General features: G+C 45.3%; 1 pseudogene; it reads right to left on the reverse strand.

The window, feature by feature from the left end:
• Positions 1-9,100: 9,100 nt before the first annotated feature.
• LOC111152109 lies at positions 9,101-9,586 on the reverse strand (annotated as a pseudogene).
• Positions 9,587-10,129: the final 543 nt, after the last annotated feature.

Here is a 10,129-nt window from a genome sequence, read left to right on the forward strand (position 1 = left end):
TGTGTGTGCAAAGAAAAGCCTTGAAGGAATGTCACCCCTCCCCATCCCTGCCCCATGCGTGCAACCCAGCAGAAGGTCTGAATGAGAGGAAGCCCTGGATTGGATGTAAGCAGAAGGGGCAGAATCCGTTTTACTTTTAGAGAAAATCTTAGGGGAGTTTCTTTTGATTCATAGTAGAATTCATTTCCGATTCCTTTCCAGTGTACCAACTAGCTTTAGTAGTGCTGCTACAACAAACTTAGGAGTGAAGAAAAAAAGTGTTCTTTTCTTCTTTTAAAAAAAAATAATAAATTTTTTCTTGCTTATAGTTAATTCTAGAAAGGCAATACTAAAGGTATATATTTTTTTTAAAATGCTATTTTTTACTGCACTGATAAATATCATGACAACTCTGGTCTCTATAATCGATCCACTCTTCAGCTCTGGGTAGAACCAGATGCGGGATTCACACCAAATTTGTAAATACCGTGTGTGGGTCTGGTGTCCAGGAACTTTTTTCTTTGTGTTAAAAAAAAAGAGAGAGAGAGAGAGAGAGAAGGAGAAAAACCAAGATGACTCTTAGAGGAACCAGATAAGGGTTTCTTTGGAGATATTCTTCTCAAAGAAATGGAGAGAACGGTCATGTAAACAGAAAAATCAGCCAGCTTTTAGGGTATAAAGAAGGAGAGTCTCTTGCCGCAGTATGAGATTAATAGTAATGCAGAAGCATTTTTAATTTGGTTGAAAGTGACAAGAATTTAGAAATGCTTTATGATGAGATTTTTAATTTTTTAGAAAACTATTACCATGTGTTATGAAACATCTCCTCAGTTGTGTTGGGTGGGTTTTTGTTTCTTTTTTATTTAAAAAAAAAAAAAAAAAAAAAAACTTCTCTATTGACTGGCTCCAGGCTTGTTTGCCTAAATTCTTAGGTAGTTTACACGAGTTCTAGAGCCTTCTAGAACTTTGACTCCATTGGAAGCAAACCCAGCTAATCAGAATTTGAGATCCTGGTTGGTTTCAATAGTTATTCTGGAATTCTGACAGAATACCTAAAGATTTTTTTTAAAGAAGGTTTTAGATACATTATCTTACACAAACTGTGACCTAATGGCAATAATTACCTCAAATGTGGGCATTCATCCTGGTTTTAGCCTTTTTTGAAATCATGTAGCCAGCTTGATCTTGGGATTTAAAAGACTATGAACTCTGTGTGGGCTGAAAATAATGATTAATGCACACCCTGGTCATTGTTGCTTAAGTGAATTCTGAAAATAGCTGATCTTTACATCAAAAATTAAACCAAGGAAGAGATTATTCTTTGTGTGTTGTAATGAAATGTGATATTCAAATGCACATGTTAAGTATATATGTTTTTAGCTACTGTAAAATGCTGTTAGCCTTCTAAGATATCAAGAGAGCCACATTTTAAATGCGTAAACTAAGTAATTGACTGTGGATACTTAAGCATATTTCTGGCTATGTTTTATAGTTAAAGTGTTTTATAGTTTACATTTGAACTGGTACTTTTTAAAGAAAATTTCTGTTTCTAACTGACATCTTCAGACCCCAGCAATTGCCTCTTTAGTTGGAGGCCATGCCCCTCCAAGGCAGGTGTTTTCTACCCATACCATTGTGTAGCCCAACAGAGCGTTTCCCTCCACGTTACTTACTGGTTTCCATGTGAACGCGAGAGAATGTGAAAGGATTTCTGGATTGAGTGGGAAGGGGGTGAGTCCGTAGCCTGGGCCAGATGTGAAGACCTCATGCCTTGTTGTATCAACGCTTGTCTCCAAAGAGGCCTTCTCTTTGACATCCTGGAAGAGGCAGAGAGAACAGATACCTGATTCGTTGATTTTGTCTTGATCTGAATGTTTAATTTCTGTTGATCCACTGACTTCCAGTCACCAGGCAGTAAAAGACACTGGGATTTAGGCGGCCCTGAAGGTACAGCTGCTATTTCTGGGCCCCTGGCAATATTCTGATCGGTGTTTTGCAAGGGGGAGCCACCCCTCTGCCCACATTCTTCGGCTGGGCTTTCCACATACCTGCTGTCACTCATTCCTTTTCTCCTTTAAAACAAAATAAATGCAAAAGGATGTGTTTACTTTTTACTCTTTGTCACACTCAGATTTGAAGCCGAGGTCGGTGGGAGAGGGGACGCTAGATTCCTCCCTTGAGACTGTTAAGTGCTGCTGAGCAGGGGACAGGCTGGGGAACCTAGGGGCAGCTGGGGGAGGAGTGTGGGTCATTGAGACCCTCGAAGTAGAGATGGTCCCTGTGACGCTTCAGAGAGTGGGCCCCACTGTCTCCTAGGAACAACCTAGAACATGCTGGTTCCCCTAAGAGTTTTAGTTTGTTTCTTGTTTTCTCTCCTACGACAACCCAAGTGCAGAGGACCTGCTGTGATAAAGGGCATTCCGTTAGCAGATTAAGACTTTGCAAACTGCAGGACGCCTGGGACCAGGGAACTGTTTGTGTGTGTTCATTTGAATGCATTCGCGTTTTCCCTGTGACCTCTGTGGACCGTACTTTCTCATGACAGGTTCTTGTAAGAAACATTAGGGTAATTTTTTTTTTAATCTCACTCTTCCTAATAATACTCCTGCTTTCCCTCTGTTTGGTCTTTTCCTTTGCTTGAAACTCATCAAATTAATTTTATGTCATTGTCTTTGGGGCTTAACCGTATGTTTAAAAACTAGAAGCATAGAAATTAGCTTCAAAAAAAAAAAAAAAAGGAGAAAAAAAAAAGTACGCCACATCTGAAACTGGCTCCTTCTAGTGTCCTCTGAACCGCTCCACACAGATCTCTCTCTCCTGGTGTGGCCTCCCTACTCCTTGTCCAGGTCAGTGTCTCCGGCGCCACCCCCACACACCCCCTCCTGCCACCACAGCCCCACACGCAGGCATCTAGGACTCCCAGGATGCTCTCCAGAGCCAGGAAGAAGGACTCACTTGGCCTCGTGAGCGGTGGTCTTGCCTCCCTGTTAGATACTCACTTGCTTGGTGGAGGGGGCAATGGATTTATCATTATTATTATCATTATTATTAATTATTAATATTATTATTATTTTAATAGTTTTCGGCTCAGGTTATAAGAAAGAACTTGGGAAGTGGAAAGTGACTTGACCATGCCCATCCTTTGTAGCTTTCTGTGACTTCTGAATGGAACACGAAGCGTTGCCCACCCCACTCGCCTCTCCTCACTTCCAAGCAGACACACCCCCCCCCCCCCCCCCCCCCCCCCCCCCCCCCGCCCCCCCCCCCCGTCCCGTGGGCGCTGCCTCCGCCTCCGGGTCTCCCCCGACCCTTTCACGCTCCCTCTCACTTTTGTGTTACTGCTCATTTAAAGCTGTCTTCCGTGGCTTTTCCAGGGCACAATCATTTCTGGCCCCCAAAGCATCTCCTCATCCTCTTTGTGTGCATTTTGTAACCAAATGAAGTAGACCAGAAAGTCCTACTTTGGGGCAGGAGACTTTGTAGTTTAGTAGAACCACTGTGTAGAGATAGATGGTGATATATATGTTAGTGTATATATATATCAAACCAAATTTCTGATAGGACGAGTATAGCTTTACGGATGAGGAGGAAGAGGAGCTTTCAGAAATCAGGCAGCGATGGCGTTGTCCACGAGCCGGGGGGCCGGCCCCAGGCTGCCCCTTCCCCAGGTGGGCCCAAGGCCTGGTGCGGGGTTCTCGTCACCCACCTTACCACAGCGGAGGCAGGTGGCCCCGAGGGGGGCTGCCACTCTCACTGGGTCCCCAGCCTCCAGGGCACAGATGAGTGAGGAGGGGGGCAGCACATCAGAACGACTGGAATTTTCCATCCCATTTTGTGTTGACCACATGTAATGAGCTGCAGCCTCTGATACGATATCACGTTTCCAAGAGCGGGATCCATTAGAGTGGAAAGAGAACAGATCTGTAGAAATGTTTACCTTTCAACTGCCCATGAATTCCGGACACTGGATAGAAAGACTCACTCCCCATAATGAGAGCCGGGAAGAGGAGACCCGGTGGTGATTGGTCAACAGTCCAAGGAACACGGCTCCCTCCCCAAGGTCACCTTGCCTACATCTTCCTCCACCAGGTCATCTCAGCTCAATAGCCCTATGAAAGCCCCGGTCTGTTGTGTTCCTTCACTGTACGGTTTCTGTAATGAAAAGTGTTAATCCATGTTAATCTTTGTGAAAATTATTGCGTGCAACAGTATTTTCTCGTGTACCTCTTTTTCCTATGTGAATTGTCCCTCTTTTCTTTTTTATTTATAAATGTCTACTTTTTTTAAAAAACAAACCAATGTGTTGTAGACCTATATGTAACCTATTCCTTAGTCTCATATTATAGGTATGTTATAAGAATGGATATTTTACTTGGCTTTAGAATGTTTTACAAGAAAAATAATTCTTAACTGATCAAGTCCTTGCTACTAAAATGCTTGTGTTTTTCATCATGATGTCGTGTGCTTCTAAATTAATAATCATTTTCGTTGTAGAAAAATGGAGTGAATTTATATTAGTCTTGGAAACTAATAATAGCATTGTAAATTTATGAGATGATTTTAACAGAAAAAAATTATAGAAGAATATAGTTATTTTAATTGTAATATTACTAACTGTAGGGTGAGAAAGGGGGGTCCCGTTGTGGTGAACTATGTTATAGCTTGTTACTCACAGTTTCTTTTTGATCATTTTTTCGGTCTCTGAGGTGAAACGAGTTATTAATTAAAATTTGTAAACTCACATATGCATATTGTATATGTGTAGAAATGTAATCACACTTTGTCTTGGAATTACATTAAACTGTCTGGAATCACTGTAAACTTGGCCTGGCATGCTTATTTCTTCTAGAACCACACTAGTTCTATAAGACTAAAGAGGTTCCTGCTCCAAGTAACACCGTTGGGGACTTAGCTGACCTTTCAGAAGTCGTTTAATACCCCTGAACGCTTTCATCACGCACCACCACACCTACGGTCGGCCGAGATGACCATGGAGGCCTGTAGAGAGAGGGCCTCACGAGAAGGGCCCACCTCGTCCGTTGGGCAGTCGTCGCCACCAGCTGTTTCTAGAACTGTCATCGTCCCAAACAGAAGCTCTGTACCTGTGAAGCAATACCTCCCCGTTCCCCTCCGCACCCAGCCCCCAGGCTCGACATCCACCCTTCTACTCTCTGCCTCTGGGTGCCTCCTAGAAGTGGGATCCTACACTATTTGCCCTTTACTTGTTTGTGCTGGCTTATGTCCTGTACCTGTCTTCTCAAAGGTCATCGATTTTGTAACATGTATCAGATTCTCCTTACTTTTTAAGACTGAGTAACATCCCATTGTACCTAAATGCCACATTTTGTTTATCCATTCGTCTATTGTTGTGTGTGTGTGTGTGTGTGTGTGTGTTTGGATTTTGTGAATAATGCTGCTGTGGACATCAGTACGCAAATAGGAATCCCAGTTCTTTTGGATGCATACTAGGAGTAGAATTAGTGGATTATCTGGAAACTTTTTGCGGAACCGCCAAACTATCCCCAGCGACTCCGCCGTTCTGCATTCTCACCAGCCATGCGCAGGGATCTGGGGTCCTCACCCGTCGTTCTTAGCCTGCCTTCCATTGCCGGGGTCAGGGGGCCTCAGGACCGCCCCACTTCCCGCCCCTGTTAGCTGTGCCTCCGGCTTTCACAAGCTCACAAGCAGCCTAAACCGCATCCACCTTCTCACCTGTACCCTCAGCTTCCTGCCGCCCGCGCTCCTGCCACACCTGCTTGCTGGACCTGTCCTACCACCCGCGGCTCTGCTCTGACACCCAAGCTCCCGAGCTGCTGGAGAAGACCCCGAACGCTCTTGGACCTCGTCCAGCCATCTGATCTCATCAGCTCCCTCTGTGGCTAGTCAGAAACCTCCCACTCTCCCTGCGGCCCCGACTACAGGGAGCCCCTGGGCACAGTAACCACTGTATATGTACACCACATCCTCTTTATCCATTCATCTGTTGATGGATATCTAGGCTCTTTCCATAGTTTGGCTCAGAATATATAGTTGTTTTTTGTTTTTTTTTTAAGATTTTATTTGTCAGAGAGAGAGAGGGAGAGAGAGCAAGCACAGGCAGACAGAATGGCAGGCAGAGGCAGAGGGAGAAGCAGGCTCCCTGCTGAGCAAGGAGCCCGATGTGGGACTCGATCCCAGGACGCTGGGATCATGACCTGAGCCGAAGGCAGCTGCTTAACCAACTGAGCCACCCAGGCGTCCCAGAATATATAGTTTTAAATTAGAAACGCACCACCAGGGATCACAGTCATGGAGGTCATGCCTGCCCAGGAGCCTCCCCCAAACAATGAGGTATATGTTCTTTATGAGTCTGACTTAACTGTTTTCTCACTATCCCCTAGAATATTTAAGCCTCAGCAAATATTAAATATGTGGAAAAGCAGAGAACACACTAAAGGCAAAGTATAGATGTGACACTAATGGGTTGGTGGCCTCATGACCTCATGACCTTTGAGCTTACCTGTTCAGCCCCTCCTTTCTGTCAGGACTGGGCTTTTTTTTTTTTTTTAAGGTTTTATTTATTTATTTGAGAGAGAGCTCAAGCAAGAAAGATCTCAGAGGGAGAGGGAGAAGCAGACTCGCCCCTGGGCAGGGAGCCTGAGGCAGGGCTCGATCCCAGGACATGGGATCATGACCCAAGCCCAAGGCAGAGCTTAACCGGCTGAGCCACCCAGGCGCCCCCGTACTGAGCTTCAAAGCAGATGCCTTGGACCACCCCATGCCTCCACAGTATGTCCTACTTGGGCCGTGCAAAGCTCCCCTTGGGAGATCTGTTTTCTTCCAGCAGATCTCCCTTAGAAGATCTAATTCCATTACGTTTCTGGCACCGCTTGAAGATGGAAAAACCCACTGCCCAGCGACAACCCTAATCCCCATTCTGTAGGGAAGAAACATCGAGGAGCTGGACGGCCTGTATCGTGAGACCATCCAATTCCAGGTTTCCACTGTGGTTTTATAGGTGCCGATCTAGAGGAGCTCCACAGTCCTTTCTCCCGAGACTTCGGCGTGTGACAGCGCGTCTGAAACAACGCAGGAGGATAGGTACTCCTGGAAAGATAACACTTGACATCAGCTTTTGTGTCTTCTTCTGTTCTGTTTAAATGTCTTACGTTTTATTACAGTGGCTCTCAGGATCCTTACCCATTGCAGACTAAGTCTGTGGACTGGGCTGCTCGGGAAAGCACAAAGTACCAGCAGGTAGCTCAAAGGCCAGAAGGAAAACCCGGCCGTCTGGAGGAAGCCTAGCTGGGAGGGAAACGAAACACCACCGGTCTTAAGAGAGCACAGGCCTTGAGCCCCGGGTGTTGTACGGAACCGAAGCTTCACTGAGTTCTGCACCTGAAACTAATATTACACTGTAAGTTAACTACCTGGAATTTAAATGAAAACTTGAGAAAGGATAAAAAATAAAAAATAATAACTTTTTTTTAAAAATGTAAAAAAGAAAAGAAAAGAAAGCTAGCACAGGAACCGGGGAGGGAGGCATAGGAGAGAAGGTTGCATCGACAGCATACGATTCGGGAGCGTGGGAGTCTGCCATATTCGGGCTCAGTTCCAGGAGCTGTTGTCCATGACCGTGAAAGCTGGGAAATCCCTTACTCTCTCGAGCCTCAGTTTTCTTAACTGTAAAATGGGGATAATACTACATCTGGCAAAGACTGGCCACATAAACCCCAAAGCCAAGTCCTCCTCTTACTGAACACACAGCTAGATTATATGTCCTCACTTGCTCTGCAGAAAAATATGACTGGAACGGGGCCCTAAAAAATGGTCATGCATTTATCCACACTCCCTTCCCTCCATTTCTGGCCAGATGAGGAAGATCCAATGAAGGACTCTGAGGGCCTAGACACAGTGGGGCCTCCAGACAGAAGCAGCCCAGGACACTGAGTGACCTCCTCATAAACCCACACGGGACAAAACCACAAAAAAGCAAGAAATAAGTATTTTTGTTATATATAGATTTTTAATGGTCTTATAACTTTGTTTTATTTCAATTCAAGTTCGTTAACATGCAGTGTATTCTTTTTTTTTTTAAGATTTTATTTATTTATTCGACAGACAGATCACAAGTAGGCACAGAGGCAGGCAGAGAGAGAGGGGGTAGCAGGCTCCCCGCTGAGCAGAGAGCCCAATGCGGGGCTCCATCCCAGGATCCTGAGATCATAACCTGAGCCGAAGGCAGAGGCTTTAACCCACTGAGCCACCCAGGCTCCCCTCTACAGTGTATTCTTAATTTGGGGGCAGAATTTGGTGATTCATCATTTGGGTAGAACACCCAGTGCTCGTCACATCCCATGTCCTCCTTACTGCCCCTCACCCAGTGGCCCCATCCCCCCACCCACCTCCACTCCAGCGACCTCAGCTTGTTCCCTAGACTTACGAGTATTATTACTATATTTAAGACTCTTTTAGGGTTGTTTATTGTAACAACTAAGCTATCCCAACTCATACAGACACCAGTCCCTGAAAGCGAGGTGCTGCTGTAACGTCTAAACTAGAGAGAATACATAGCATTGGCTTAGCAGCTGGACAGAGAAATAGGGAGATTGATCTCAGGAGCCAGAAAGGTGATGGCCCATGTTATGCTTTAATAAAACGTGCCATAATCATGCCGTTACAAACCCTAAGCAGTCTGCAAAAAGACCTACTCAGGCTAGCACGTCAATCTGGCAAGACTGTAGGAGGAACGGTCAATACACAAAAATTGATTCTATTTCTTTTTTTTTTTTTTAAAGATTTTATTTATTTATTTGTCAGAGAGAGAGGGAGAGAGAGCAAGCACAGGAAGACAGAATGGCAGGCAGAGGCAGAGGGAGAAGCAGGCTCCCTGCTGAGCAAGGAGCCCGATGCGGGACTCGATCCCAGGACGCTGGGATCATGACCTGAGCCGAAGGCAGCTGCTTAACCAACTGAGCCACCCGGGCGTCCCTTGATTCTATTTCTTATACCAGTGACAAACAGTTGGACTGTGAAATATTTTTTAAAAATTGTAGAAGCATGAAAAAAATATTTGAAGATAAGTTTTTATTTTTTTAGTTGGGAAATTACTTTCTTTGGGGATGTGGGCAAATGTCTAATCTCAGAACTTCTGGAATTGCTTCTTGGTACCAGCAGCCTTGGTGACTTTGGGCACCTTGAAATGCACAGTCTTGCTCAAGGGCCGGCACTTGTCCACTGCGATGATGTCGCCGATCTGGACATCCCTGCAGCAGGGGACAGGTGCACAGACATATGCTTATGTCCTTTCTCAAAGAGCTTGTAGTTTTGGGGGTAGCAGAGGTAGTCTCGGCAGATGACAGAGGTCCTCTGCGTCTTCACCTTGGTCACCACACTGGACAGAATCCACCCTTGGATGGACACATTGCCAGGAAAGGGGCATCTCTTGTCCCTCTTGTCTCATCAAGGTGCTCTCAGTGGCCTCCTCGGGCATCTTGAAGCCCAAACCGATGTTTTCGTAGGATCACAGGAGCTTCTCCTTGCCAGTTTCTCCAAGCAGGACCCACTTCTTATTTTGAAAGATGGTTCACTGCTTTTGGTTGGCGTGCTCAGCCTGCATGTCTGCCATCTTCCTGGCCACCTGAAAACGCTTGAGGATACGTTTTTTAAAAATATATGCAGAAACTCTACCCTTAAAACTTGTAACAAGTTTCTGAAATTTTAAAAGACTTTTAAAAAATGGAGAGATCTACACTGTTGAATGGAATAGTCACATTATTAAGAAGGCATAGGTCTTCACACTGATTTACAGATCCAGTGTAATCCCGGCTTTGTTGGTACAAGTGACAAAAACAAACAAAAAAAGATAAAGCATAGAGACCCATGTGATAATATCCAACAGCCTTAACTGGAGTCCCGGGAAGAGAGAAGAAAAGAAGGGTGAGGCCGGAGAAATATTTAGGTAAAGGTGAAGAATTTTCCAAAATTGATCGATGACACGAACGCACAGAATCGACTAGACTGCCCTCCTCAGCCTTCCACGACTGTCCTGACCAGTGGTCTGTGGGCAGCATGCGTGCCACCTTCTGGCTGGCCCCTGGCTAGCGGAGGGGGAGATAGGCCATGATCGGCGCAAGTCTCAGGCTTGATTTCTCACACACACAGTTTGCTG

The sequence above is a fragment of the Enhydra lutris genome, unplaced genomic scaffold, assembly GCF_002288905.1.
Source record: "Enhydra lutris kenyoni isolate GAN:26980312 unplaced genomic scaffold, ASM228890v2 scaffoldscaffold27, whole genome shotgun sequence".
NCBI classification, from domain to species: Eukaryota; Metazoa; Chordata; class Mammalia; order Carnivora; family Mustelidae; genus Enhydra; species Enhydra lutris.